Genomic DNA, 14,699 nt, shown 5'->3' on the forward strand with positions numbered 1-14,699 from the left:
TTGGTCATTCAAACCTTTGCACTCTTCTTGCCCTAATATTTTAATCCAATATTTATTTACAGAGGGTAACATTACAATTAGATTGTCTGTGGCTTGAAATCCGGGCTTGCTATTTAATGTTCAAGATGTTTGCAGTATTTGAAAAGACACGCAGTTTGGTGGTTTAAAATGAAATGTGTAATTCTCCCCTTCAAGAGGTGAGCTTTCGGTGGGGGCGTTCTCCTTTGCTGAGCACAATCTAACAGTGGGAGTAATATGTCCTTGAATCTGCCCCTAGGTGTAGCTAACAAAGGGCCCTGATTCCACCCAGCATGTTAAAGTGTTGTTTACTTTCCACGAAGAGAGCCCTGGTTCATTAAGCTATGGGTAAAGGTGAAGCCCAGCCATGTGGGTTGGTGCTGCTGAAAACTAAATGCATTGGCATGCAGCTTAGACAACAGTGAAACTAGCCCTTCCGCACTTAATGGGACTTAGTCCACATGTATGACATGCCGGTGAAATCGTCCGGGAAGGGGGGGGGTGAATTACTACTAGAGAAACAGCAATACAATCAGCTGACATGAAAAAATAGTATGATCCAGAAAACCAAGATGCTGTTGTGATTGGATATGTTCTCTGCCACACATTACAAGTTTTTTTACAATACATGTGAAAAACACATGACTTTAGTGTTGGTTAAAATTCTTAATTTAGGGGAACAATTATTAATTTAAGGAATAAGTTACTTCAAGTGAATTTTGACATTTTTTCACATACCTCCAGTCTCTGCAAATATTTTGCCTCGTTAGTACCAGTGTAACATACAAATGCAGCAATGAGAAAGGTGACCAGTCAACCTTTGCAAAGGGCCCGCCACTTTGCAGCAACATAAGTCACATTTAATCAGTAATGTTTGATCCCTGTGAGCTACAAACCGCTTTTTAGTTAAAATTGTCAGATTATTCAGCAGACGATGAATTATGTGGCAAATATGGTACAACTATAATTATGGTCAAAACATTTGCAAACGAGGATATTTTGCTATTCATATTTCAACTGCGGAAAAGAGAAAAGTACTGATGACAGAACCTGCTTGGCTCAGAGACAAATGGCCTGTGATTCCACTTTTAAGCGTATTTGGGACTTTCTGTGACTGGAAACATATCCCACTTTGTGAATGTATTTTAATGTCAATAACTCATATTAAACCTTAAATAAGCATGTGCGGCTATTGGTTGAATTAGATAGCGTAGTAGTTTGTAACTGGTCAGTGAAATGCTAAATAAATACTAAATACAGGGAAGATTTGCTCTTTCTGGCCACACCTCTGACTCCACCCATAAATCTAATCCTCAGGTTATTCTGGGCCTCTGATTCTCTGCCCACAGTTCTCCTACTTTTTCCCCCACTCTGACCACTGCTTTCAGCTTATTATGTTTTCAATGTCGAACCCCCAGAAACTGGAGTATTATCAGAGTAAGGGTTAAGCGCGACAGTCGCAGATCACAGTTAGCTCAGGTGGGAACTGGGGTTTGAAATTAGGAATCACGGGCTGCATAGGGGCGAGGGCACTTTCCCTGTGCCTTGCCATTTTACTAATGAAGCCCAATAAAGGTACCGGATGACACTATCAGGAAAAACGCTATTTTGTAGTCCCTGACTTTCCTTAAGCACACTAATGCATCTTGGGATGTGTAGTCTTGCATTACATCAGCTTAACCAAGTGGACTAATATACCTGAGAGCAATTTCAGGAAAAGGGAAGACCCATGGCTTGACCACTGTGTATCTAATGATATTATAGAGTACGCTGATAACATTGATGGTAAGCTACATTTATTCAGGCAGAACCACTCTGAACCCGGAGAGAAATATGAGGGCCCTCTTTGCAGGTGTGGCAAGTGTAAACTGAGTTGCCCCATTATCAAGTCTTTTACCATTAATGGCCTGACAGTGTTCCCAAATTAAAAATTGATTTTCCCACTTAAGCCTCTTGTGCTTGTGTTTGTGATTCACAAAAAGTGCAAGAGATTTACTCACAGTCTTGAACCAGCATTTGAAATGTGAGTAGCCCTTATGACCTTACTGCACCAGTCGGCGCCTGGCCACCTTTAGAAGTGTCAGGCCTGCTAGGGCATCTTCTTGATAAAACGTGTGCCAAGTGCCACATGCCCTCCGAGCTTTCTGTTTGTGTTTGTTTGTGACGGCTGTGGGTCATCTTGAATTAGGGACACTCAAGTTTCAGGAAAAATTATGCTTTTGAAGACTGTATAAATTAGATTTTCAGCTGAGTGACTTTTCAATTTTAAAGCTCCAAGTGGACAAGAATTATAGATGAGGTCATCAGCCACTTGTGGCTCTTTAGCCAGCAGCCCTTTGCATTCTGGTACTTGTAGTTTTATGTTTTCTACTATAGGCATGGACTTTGAAACCTAGCCTTACATAGTGCAGCTGAAAGTCAACCAGTGGTGTTAGAGTTAGCTGGTTTCTTGGCTATTAATGCTTCGTGAAGTAGTATTCTTTAAAGTGGTTTGTTCAATGTGTAAAATGTCCACCTGCAGGGGTCACACCTATCATACAAACAATGAACATAGTATTTGCACTATTTTTTATTTGATTTTTAAGTCTGGGAATTGGCAATTTGGTACTCACTCCCTTACATATTTTGGGTGCAAGGGCAGGCTATGGCAGAGTACCGGTGGACTATAGGCTAGAGGTTACCTGCACCATGTTTGAGCCTTCGTGCATCTCACACACACTCTCTCCTAGTCCTGTGTTTCACAATTCTCTATTGCTCTTAAAACTATGTGGAGTTTTACACCTGATGGTATCTGGGCTCAGGATACTGCTAGTGAAGATTTTATGTCAAGTCCCTCAGTTTCATTTCTTTGTACTTGTCACCATTTAACAACTGAGCAGGATCATCTTAGTACCGCATTTGAGTAGCCAGTACATCTTCCAAGTCCACTACTTGGCTGCCTTTCTTAATATTTCTCTTTATAACTATGCGATTGTATACATTTAACGCGCGTACGGTCTCACACAATGGGCGATTTGTATAGGGTCACTGGAAAGTCCGCAAGGTTGTCCCTGTCCCCCCCAGAAATTTAGTGTCTCCTACGCCCATGTCTATGGCCTGCTACTTTTGTTTTGTTCCATTCCTGTAACAGTTCTCTCGTGAAACGCAACTGGTTCTATTGTACAGTGCTCTGACACTTTCGGATAAAAATGCATTAAATAAATAAATCTGCGATGCTGTAAAAAAACAAACCTTCCCCGAGCACGAGTTATACTTGTCCCGGGCCTGGTATCCCCCCTCCTCCTCCTTTCCTCAAACGTCATCCTCCCGCCACTCGAACAACCCCCACCCCTTCCCTCTCCAAATGCACACTCACTAGCAGGCTAGTCCCCGATCGCCCATTGATGCCATAGGAAGGAATAGTACTGCGCGGAGAGAGGATATTACTACTTAAATACACACGCGGTAGTAAAGCAGCACATTCTTACAAGCAGCGCGTTATATCGGGCCCACCACACCCAGTAAAACCGAACCTTGTTGATGAACTAGCGCTTCAACGCCTCATTAGAGATAGAGTGCGCTACAATTGCACTACAATGCTTTGCGCGGATTGAAGGGATTCAAAGTCCGGAGTCTAAGAGATAAGATTTCAGTAACAGGGCCCCTGGAGGAGAGGCATGTATGCGTAACGCACACTCCGTAGTTCCAAACTGTCATAAGAGGCTCGGGTAATGCACAACACGTCACCAGGCAGCCTCCTCGATCGTACGTGCCAACATTTGGGAACACCTTGGTTTGATTTCTAGGTGAGGAACTGGGGCGACACAATGTCCCATTGGTTTACAGTGATATGCGTGAAGCGAGAGAGTAGTCATTCTGCCGCAAATGAGTAGTTACACACTATGCTACTTTATGGGAGAGAGAAAGATGGCGGCAAGGGTTAACTTAGCTGTCAACGTTGGAAGGAAGTTACTTTGGAAAAAAATGTTCTCGGTGAGTCTGGGATTCGGTTTTGTTGGGAGTCCAATGTCCCAAAAAACACGCAGGCACGGTCAAGCTTCAAAACTCGGGAGCGCTCGCCTTAAATCGAGTGTTGGAACTACACCGAAGGGCATTAACAGTGTTTCTCGTAGTTGATTCAAGGCGTCTGGGCTTTGGGGGTAGTTCAAAGTGCTCTCCGCCTCTAACACACGGCAGAGGCACAAAATACACTGTAAGTACCCGAAAGCAGATTTACTAAAGTATTCCTTCTCCACTGGGATTGAAGAGATTACAACGTATTTATTTCCAGAACAGATAAAGTCAATATAACTGCAACTGTATCTCTTCAGCTGCTTCGGCGGACCTGTCAGGAAGGGGTCCGGCGAAGCAGGTCTGCAGCACAAGGCACTCGGTCCGCCAGGGGGAGCTCCTGGCACGCGCAGGGACTCGTCTGCTGTGGTCTGCCCCTCACCAGCGCCACCTAGCGGCTGACATCGAGATATGCAGCCTACCCGGAGTGTTCTTTTACACCAGGGTGGAGTGAACGAGAGAGTCAGAAAAGAAAGAGTTCTCAAAAAGGCAAGATGGATGGGCTAGCGGGAGACTTTTCTGTGCGAAATAGGGAGGAGCGACATCGGTGGGGGAGTGGGAGGGTAATAGATGCCTTCCAAGCAACTATTTATTTAAATTCGTGATTTTATATAACGCGAATGCGCTTCATATAAACGCTTTGCAACGAAGCGGCCAAGTTACACCATCCTGAATGAGGTTAAAAGATATTTAAAAAGATGCTTGAGCGATGGAGAGCAAAGCAGATCAGAAGGAAAAGTCAGAGAATAAACTCGTGGGTGTTGAGTATGTGCGTATTTGGCTATTTCCTTTCCCCTCCTGGGTTAATCACCTGCTGGCAACTTATCGCGGGCAGTGGGAGCCAGGTATGTGTGGAAAGCCCACCTCCTCATACGACAAGACCCTCTTCTTCACCTTGAAATAAAAACGGCAACACCTTGTGGAAATAGTACTACGTATGATCGACCTCGTCTGGCTGGGCCAGGGTAAACTTCGCATTTTCCATAGCCGTTTAGTGCTGAAGTGAGAGGGTGGCTTTGCTTTAGACTCGCCTGGCCACCAACCTTTCCTTGAGGGTGCAACAGCAGAAGTGCTCAGCGGTGAAACTCGTTGCCTCCGTTCAGGCCTGCCGTAAAATGAAGGGCTCGCGCAGAGCCAACACTCCTGTCCTTAAAGTTAGTTTCATTAGATTACCTTTAAATGCACATAACATTACACTATTGATCTATTAGTGTGCAAACTATTTTGCAACCAACCTAATATCTATCGCAGCACGAGCAGCTGGCCCCTCCCTTTACCTCCCCACAGGACATGCCTGTACTTGCCCCTGGATAGAGTATAGAGCTGGGAGATCCAGTGTAAGGATGAGACACCGCTCAATGGGTGGACATGAAGCCAGGCGGGCAGCACATCAGGCAAAACTGGCACAGCCCTTACCCACCCACCCACCCCCAACGTGATGGATCAGAAAAGGCGCGTAGAAAGGAGCTGATCTGGTGGCAGAGGCTCGATGACTTGTGTGCACGGGAGCCAATACATGTATGGTTAATTGCCCCAGTTTCCAGAGAGGATTCTCCAGACGCAAGGGCCAGCATAAACATAGTTCGACATTAAATCAACCTCACTCATTAGCAAACGCATACATCCCCCAAGTTCGAAAGAAGTAACTCACACACTTCGAACGCTCACGAGCATTACACACGCACTGTCAACCGCCATCAGCTGATCAAACCTCACGCGCCTCTGGGGCGACCATCCCTCCTCCCAGCCGTGTTAAGTATGCCAAGTGTGGGAGTGCCAGCCTTACTCTGAGGCACTGGCATCCGACGTGTCCTCATTTTCAGGAAAATGTACAAAGGCAGTGATGTTGTGGCGGACGCACCCTGAGTCATTGACACCTAAGCAAGTGTGCAAGAGTGTAAGTGTGCGTCGCACAAACCCCAGCTAAAAATACTTTCCGATGGGCACAAAAGTTTACCGAGTGCATACAGGAAAGTAGGCTCCTTAAACACTTGCGTCACACATTTCCCCCTCCCCCACAGCACAAAGTCAGTCATGGGGACACTTTCCTGCAACTACAAACTGTACGTGCTGCTAGTGTTGCCCCGCCCCTCGCTGCTACAATGCTATGCCATGGGTGCCTGTCGAGTGAGGTTGCACGGGTTCTGTGGAGTGTTTCCGTGCTTTGGGTGTTATCTCAGCGCTTTAAAAACAAACCAAAAACACCCATGCTTCTTCCTGCTCTCCGCTGCTGCTCGTACGAGTGTGCAGCGCCCCTCCCTCCTCGCTGTAACACGAGCCCCCCTCCCCTGCGCGCACAGAGTGCGCCACTCGTTCACTTATCCCACCGCGGTGTCCGGTTACTCCGCGGCGCTGGCTCGGGTCTCGCCCTCTACCGGCGTCAAGTGTCACTGTGCCTCGGCGGGTACTCGGCCTTGAGGCGCCTCTCGGGTGACTGGGGCTCCAGTACTAATAACACAACACGCGCTCTCTTCTGGGATACCCTGACCAGCCTCAACCCCAGACATCTCGAGCTAGTCTCTCGTCACGCTCTCCGCTGACTGGTACAGTAACCGCAGCGGAGCCCTGTTACCCTGGTGCACGTCCCATAAAACCGTGCAAGGGCAGAGGCTAGGATTCACTTTAGTAACTGCTGGTGGATGCCCGTCGTGTCCTCTCCAAAAACCACCCTCCGTGCGTGCCCCGCTCACGCCCAGCTCAAGCTCCAGATACTTTACTTACTCCGCGAGTGTCGGGTTTTTCGGCATTTACATAAAGAGCCAGAGCCCCGCCCCTGTACTCTATTGCTCACAGATACCCCGCCGACTATCGGGACCAGTCCAAGGCTCCAGCGCATCCTGGCTCCTAAGGTGTCCTTATGTAACGTAACTGGTGCTCATGTAAAGCGCTCCAATACCTTCGGGTCGAGTTCGCGCTATATAAAATATGCAAGAAAAGTGCCTCAAGTCTTTCCTGTCTGGTCATTAATTAGAAGCGCCCAGCCGTGATACTTAGCGCTCATTGTTACTCTGCCCGCAGTGGGGGCTGCCCGGCTTTTCTACGGGAGCCCAGCCTGAAGACCCTATTGGCTCTTTGTTCCTTTGGTTGGGGTCCTCCTGACTGTTCCACTGTGCGTCAGCAACCTCTCTCAAAACTCTCGTGCTCACCGTTACTCCAGTGGGTGCCGGAAAATATCCTGGCGGTACCTTTACGTGTTAGAGCCCCCCCCACTCCACTTGGTGGGTACCGGCAGATACCTTGGCTGTACAAGTACGTGTGAGAGCTCACCCCCCCCCCAGATACTTCAGAGCTTAATATTACGTCTGAAGCGCTCATCTTCAACAGATATTTTAGTGCTCACTGTTACTCCGGTGGGTACTCGCTGTACCAGTACGTGCCAGAGTCCCCTCCCACTGATACTTTGGTGCTCACTTATACTCCGGTGGGTACAGGCTGTACCAGTACGTGCCAGAGTCCCCTCCCACTGATACTTTGGTGCTCACTGTTACTCCGTTGGGTACTCGCTGTACCAGTATGTGCCAGAGTCCCCTCCCACTGATACATTGATGCTCACTGTTACTCGGGTGGGTACAGGCTGTACCAGTACGTGCCAGAGTCCCCTCCCACTGATACTTTGGTGCTCACTTATACTCCGGTGGGTACTCGCTGTACCAGTACGTGCCAGAGTCCACTCCCACTGATACTTTGGTGCTCACTGTTACTACGATGGGTACAGGCTGTACCAGTACGTGCCAGAGTCCACTCCCACTGATACTTTGGTGCTCACTTATACTCCGGTGGGTACTCGCTGTACCAGTACGTGCCAGAGTCCCCTCCCGCTGATACTTTGGTGCTCACTTATACTCCGGTGGGTACAGGCTGTACCAGTACGTGCCAGAGTCCCCTCCCACTGATACTTTGGTGCTCACTGTTACTCCGTTGGGTACTCGCTGTACCAGTACGTGCCAGAGTCCCCTCCCACTGATACATTGATGCTCACTGTTACTCGGGTGGGTACAGGCTTTACCAGTACGTGCCAGAGTCCCCTCCCACTGATATTTTGGTGCTCACTTATACTCCGGTGGGTACTCGCTGTACCAGTACGTGCCAGAGTCCACTCCCACTGATACTTTGGTGCTCACTGTTACTCCAGTGGGTACAAGGCTGTACCAGTACGTGCCAGAGTCCACTCCCACTGATACTTTGGTGCTCACTTATACTCCGGTGGGTACTCGCTGTACTAGTACGTGCCAGAGTCCCCTCCCACTGACACTTTGGTGCTCACTGTTACTACAGTGGGTACAAGGCTGTACCAGTACGTGCCAGAGTCCACTCCCACTGATACTTTGGTGCTCACTTATACTCTGGTGGGTACTCGCTGTACCAGTATGTGCCAGAGTCCACTCCCACTGATACTTTAGTGCTCACTTTTACTCCGGTGGGTACTCGCTGTACCAGTACGTGCCAGAGTCCACACCCACTGATACTTTGGTGCTCACTGTTACTCCGGTGGGTACAGGCTGTACCAGTACGTGCCAGAGTCCACTCCCACTGATACTTTGGTGCTCATTTATACTCCGGTGGGTACAGGCTGTGCCAGAGTCCCCTCCCACTGATACTTTGGTGCTCACTTATACTCTGGTGGGTACTCGCTGTACCAGTACGTGCCATAGTCCCCTCCCACTGATACTTTGGTGCTCACTTATACTCCGGTGGGTAGTCGCTGTACCAGTACGTGCCAGAGTCCCCTCCCGCTGATACTTTGGTGCTCACTATTACTCGAGTGGGTACAGGCTGTACCAGTATGTGCCAGAGTCCACTCCCACTGATACTTTGGTGCTCACTTATACTCCGGTGGATACTCGTTGTACCAGTACGTGCCAGAGTCCACTCCCACTGATACTTTGGTGCTCACTTATACTCCGGTGGGTACTCGCTGTACCAGTACGTGCCAGAGTCCACTCCCACTGATACTTTGGTGCTCACTGTTACTCCAGTGGGTACAAGGCTGTACCAGTACGTGCCAGAGTCCACTCCCACTGATACTTTGGTGCTCACTTATACTCCGGTGGGTACTCGCTGTACTAGTACGTGCCAGAGTCCCCTCCCACTGACACTTTGGTGCTCACTGTTACTACAGTGGGTACAAGGCTGTACCAGTACGTGCCAGAGTCCACTCCCACTGATACTTTGGTGCTCACTTATACTCTGGTGGGTACTCGCTGTACCAGTATGTGCCAGAGTCCACTCCCACTGATACTTTAGTGCTCACTTTTACTCCGGTGGGTACTCACTGTACCAGTACGTGCCAGAGTCCACACCCACTGATACTTTGGTGCTCACTGTTACTCCGGTGGGTACAGGCTGTACCAGTACGTGCCAGAGTCCACTCCCACTGATACTTTGGTGCTCACTTATACTCCGGTGGGTACAGGCTGTGCCAGAGTCCCCTCCCACTGATACTTTGGTGCTCACTTATACTCCGGTGGGTACTCGCTGTACCAGTACGTGCCAGAGTCCACACCCACTGATACTTTGGTGCTCACTGTTACTCCGGTGGGTACAGGCTGTACCAGTACGTGCCAGAGTCCACTCCCACTGATACTTTGGTGCTCACTTATACTCCGGTGGGTACAGGCTGTGCCAGAGTCCCCTCCCACTGATACTTTGGTGCTCACTTATACTCCGGTGGGTACTCGCTGTACCAGTACGTGCCAGAGTCCACTCCCACTGATACTTTGGTGCTCACTGTTACTCCAGTGGGTACAAGGCTGTACCAGTACGTGCCAGAGTCCACTCCCACTGATACTTTGGTGCTCACTTATACTCCGGTGGGTACTCGCTGTACCAGTACGTGCCAGAGTCCCCTCCCACTGATACTTTGGTGCTCACTTATACTCCGGTGGGTACAGGCTGTACCAGTACGTGCCAGAGTCCCCTCCCACTGATACTTTGGTGCTCACTGTTACTCCGTTGGGTACTCGCTGTACCAGTACGTGCCAGAGTCCCCTCCCACTGATACATTGATGCTCACTGTTACTCGGGTGGGTACAGGCTGTACCAGTACGTGCCAGAGTCCCCTCCCACTGATACTTTGGTGCTCACTTATACTCCGGTGGGTACTCGCTGTACCAGTACGTGCCAGAGTCCACTCCCACTGATACTTTGGTGCTCACTGTTACTACGATGGGTACAGGCTGTACCAGTACGTGCCAGAGTCCACTCCCACTGATACTTTGGTGCTCACTTATACTCCGGTGGGTACTCGCTGTACCAGTACGTGCCAGAGTCCCCTCCCGCTGATACTTTGGTGCTCACTTATACTCCGGTGGGTACAGGCTGTACCAGTACGTGCCAGAGTCCCCTCCCACTGATACTTTGGTGCTCACTGTTACTCCGTTGGGTACTCGCTGTACCAGTACGTGCCAGAGTCCCCTCCCACTGATACATTGATGCTCACTGTTACTCGGGTGGGTACAGGCTGTACCAGTACGTGCCAGAGTCCCCTCCCACTGATATTTTGGTGCTCACTTATACTCCGGTGGGTACTCGCTGTACCAGTACGTGCCAGAGTCCACTCCCACTGATACTTTGGTGCTCACTGTTACTCCAGTGGGTACAAGGCTGTACCAGTACGTGCCAGAGTCCACTCCCACTGATACTTTGGTGCTCACTTATACTCCGGTGGGTACTCGCTGTACTAGTACGTGCCAGAGTCCCCTCCCACTGACACTTTGGTGCTCACTGTTACTACAGTGGGTACAAGGCTGTACCAGTACGTGCCAGAGTCCACTCCCACTGATACTTTGGTGCTCACTTATACTCTGGTGGGTACTCGCTGTACCAGTATGTGCCAGAGTCCACTCCCACTGATACTTTAGTGCTCACTTTTACTCCGGTGGGTACTCGCTGTACCAGTACGTGCCAGAGTCCACACCCACTGATACTTTGGTGCTCACTGTTACTCCGGTGGGTACAGGCTGTACCAGTACGTGCCAGAGTCCACTCCCACTGATACTTTGGTGCTCACTTATACTCCGGTGGGTACAGGCTGTGCCAGAGTCCCCTCCCACTGATACTTTGGTGATCACTTATACTCTGGTGGGTACTCACTGTACCAGTACGTGCCATAGTCCCCTCCCACTGATACTTTGGTGCTCACTTATACTCCGGTGGGTAGTCGCTGTACCAGTATGTGCCAGAGTCCCCTCCCGCTGATACTTTGGTGCTCACTATTACTCGAGTGGGTACAGGCTGTACCAGTATGTGCCAGAGTCCACTCCCACTGATACTTTGGTGCTCACTTATACTCCGGTGGATACTCGTTGTACCAGTACGTGCCAGAGTCCACTCCCACTGATACTTTGGTGCTCACTTATACTCCGGTGGGTACTCGCTGTACCAGTACGTGCCAGAGTCCACTCCCACTGATACTTTGGTGCTCACTGTTACTCCAGTGGGTACAAGGCTGTACCAGTACGTGCCAGAGTCCACTCCCACTGATACTTTGGTGCTCACTTATACTCCGGTGGGTACTCGCTGTACTAGTACGTGCCAGAGTCCCCTCCCACTGACACTTTGGTGCTCACTGTTACTACAGTGGGTACAAGGCTGTACCAGTACGTGCCAGAGTCCACTCCCACTGATACTTTGGTGCTCACTTATACTCTGGTGGGTACTCGCTGTACCAGTATGTGCCAGAGTCCACTCCCACTGATACTTTAGTGCTCACTTTTACTCCGGTGGGTACTCGCTGTACCAGTACGTGCCAGAGTCCACACCCACTGATACTTTGGTGCTCACTGTTACTCCGGTGGGTACAGGCTGTACCAGTACGTGCCAGAGTCCACTCCCACTGATACTTTGGTGCTCACTTATACTCCGGTGGGTACAGGCTGTGCCAGAGTCCCCTCCCACTGATACTTTGGTGCTCACTTATACTCTGGTGGGTACTCGCTGTACCAGTACGTGCCATAGTCCCCTCCCACTGATACTTTGGTGCTCACTTATACTCCGGTGGGTAGTCGCTGTACCAGTACGTGCCAGAGTCCCCTCCCGCTGATACTTTGGTGCTCACTATTACTCGAGTGGGTACAGGCTGTACCAGTATGTGCCAGAGTCCACTCCCACTGATACTTTGGTGCTCACTTATACTCCGGTGGATACTCGTTGTACCAGTACGTGCCAGAGTCCACTCCCACTGATACTTTGGTGCTCACTTATACTCCGGTGGGTACTCGCTGTACCAGTACGTGCCAGAGTCCCCTCCCGCTGATACTTTGGTGCTCACTGTTACTCCGATGGGTACAGGCTGTACCAGTACGTGCCAGAGTCCACTTCCACTGATACTTTGGTGCTCACTTATACTCTGGTGGGTACTCACTGTACCAGTACGTGCCAGAGTCCCCTCCCACTGATACATTGGTGCTCACTTATACTCCGGTGGGTACTCGCTGTACCAGTACGTGCCAGAGTCCCCTCCCACTGATACTTTGGTGCTCACTTATACTCCGGTGGGTACTCGCTGTACCAGTACGTGCCAGAGTCCCCTCCCGCTGATACTTTGGTGCTCACTGTTACTCCGATGGGTACAGGCAGTACCAGTACGTGCCAGAGTCCACTCCCACTGATACTTTGGTGCTCACTGTTACTACGATGGGTACAGGCTGTACCAGTACGTGCCAGAGTCCACTCCCACTGATACTTTGGTGCTCACTTATACTCCGGTGGGTACTCGCTGTACCAGTACGTGCCAGAGTCCCCTCCCGCTGATACTTTGGTGCTCACTGTTACTCCGATGGGTACAGGCAGTACCAGTACGTGCCAGAGTCCACTCCCACTGATACTTTGGTGCTCACTGTTACTACGATGGGTACAGGCTGTACCAGTACGTGCCAGAGTCCACTCCCACTGATACTTTGGTGCTCACTTATACTCCGGTGGGTACTCGCTGTACCAGTACGTGCCAGAGTCCCCTCCCGCTGATACTTTGGTGCTCACTGTTACTCCGATGGGTACAGGCTGTACCAGTACGTGCCAGAGTCCACTCCCACTGATACTTTGGTGCTCACTTATACTCCGGTGGGTACTCGCTGTACTAGTACGTGCCAGAGTCCCCTCCCACTGACACTTTGGTGCTCACTGTTACTACAGTGGGTACAAGGCTGTACCAGTACGTGCCAGAGTCCACTCCCACTGATACTTTGGTGCTCACTTATACTCTGGTGGGTACTCGCTGTACCAGTATGTGCCAGAGTCCACTCCCACTGATACTTTAGTGCTCACTTTTACTCCGGTGGGTACTCGCTGTACCAGTACGTGCCAGAGTCCACACCCACTGATACTTTGGTGCTCACTGTTACTCCGGTGGGTACAGGCTGTACCAGTACGTGCCAGAGTCCACTCCCACTGATACTTTGGTGCTCACTTATACTCCGGTGGGTACAGGCTGTGCCAGAGTCCCCTCCCACTGATACTTTGGTGATCACTTATACTCTGGTGGGTACTCACTGTACCAGTACGTGCCATAGTCCCCTCCCACTGATACTTTGGTGCTCACTTATACTCCGGTGGGTAGTCGCTGTACCAGTATGTGCCAGAGTCCCCTCCCGCTGATACTTTGGTGCTCACTATTACTCGAGTGGGTACAGGCTGTACCAGTATGTGCCAGAGTCCACTCCCACTGATACTTTGGTGCTCACTTATACTCCGGTGGATACTCGTTGTACCAGTACGTGCCAGAGTCCACTCCCACTGATACTTTGGTGCTCACTTATACTCCGGTGGGTACTCGCTGTACCAGTACGTGCCAGAGTCCACTCCCACTGATACTTTGGTGCTCACTGTTACTCCAGTGGGTACAAGGCTGTACCAGTACGTGCCAGAGTCCACTCCCACTGATACTTTGGTGCTCACTTATACTCCGGTGGGTACTCGCTGTACTAGTACGTGCCAGAGTCCCCTCCCACTGACACTTTGGTGCTCACTGTTACTACAGTGGGTACAGGCTGTACCAGTACGTGCCAGAGTCCACTCCCACTGATACTTTGGTGCTCACTGTTACTACGATGGGTACAGGCTGTACCAGTACGTGCCAGAGTCCACTCCCACTGATACTTTGGTGCTCACTTATACTCCGGTGGGTACTCGCTGTACCAGTACGTGCCAGAGTCCCCTCCCGCTGATACTTTGGTGCTCACTGTTACTCCGATGGGTACAGGCTGTACCAGTACGTGCCAGAGTCCACTCCCACTGATACTTTGGTGCTCACTGTTACTACGATGGGTACAGGCTGTACCAGTACGTGCCAGAGTCCACTCCCACTGATACTTTGGTGCTCACTTATACTCCGGTGGGTTCTCGCTGTACCAGTACGTGCCAGAGTCCCCTCCCGCTGATACTTTGGTGCTCACTGTTACTACGATGGGTACAGGCTGTACCAGTACGTGCCAGAGTCCACTCCCACTGATACTTTGGTGCTCACTTATACTCCGGTGGGTTCTCGCTGTACCAGTACGTGCCAGAGTCCACTCCCACTGATACTTTGGTGCTCACTTATACTCCGGTGGGTTCTCGCTGTACCAGTACGTGCCAGAGTCCCCTCCCGCTGATACTTTGGTGCTCACTGTGGGTACAGGCTGTACCAGTACGTG

At 50.3% G+C, this 14,699-nt stretch overlaps 1 protein-coding gene across 5 annotated transcripts in view; it reads right to left on the reverse strand.

Annotated features, from left to right (window-relative positions):
• LOC144809927 (myelin expression factor 2-like) overlaps positions 1-14,699 on the reverse strand; it is a 102,309-nt gene that overhangs the window by 64,429 nt on the left and 23,181 nt on the right. The gene's annotated exons all lie outside the window — the stretch shown is intronic.

Source organism: Lissotriton helveticus, chromosome 1_1, assembly GCF_964261635.1.
Source record: "Lissotriton helveticus chromosome 1_1, aLisHel1.1, whole genome shotgun sequence".
NCBI classification, from domain to species: Eukaryota; Metazoa; Chordata; class Amphibia; order Caudata; family Salamandridae; genus Lissotriton; species Lissotriton helveticus.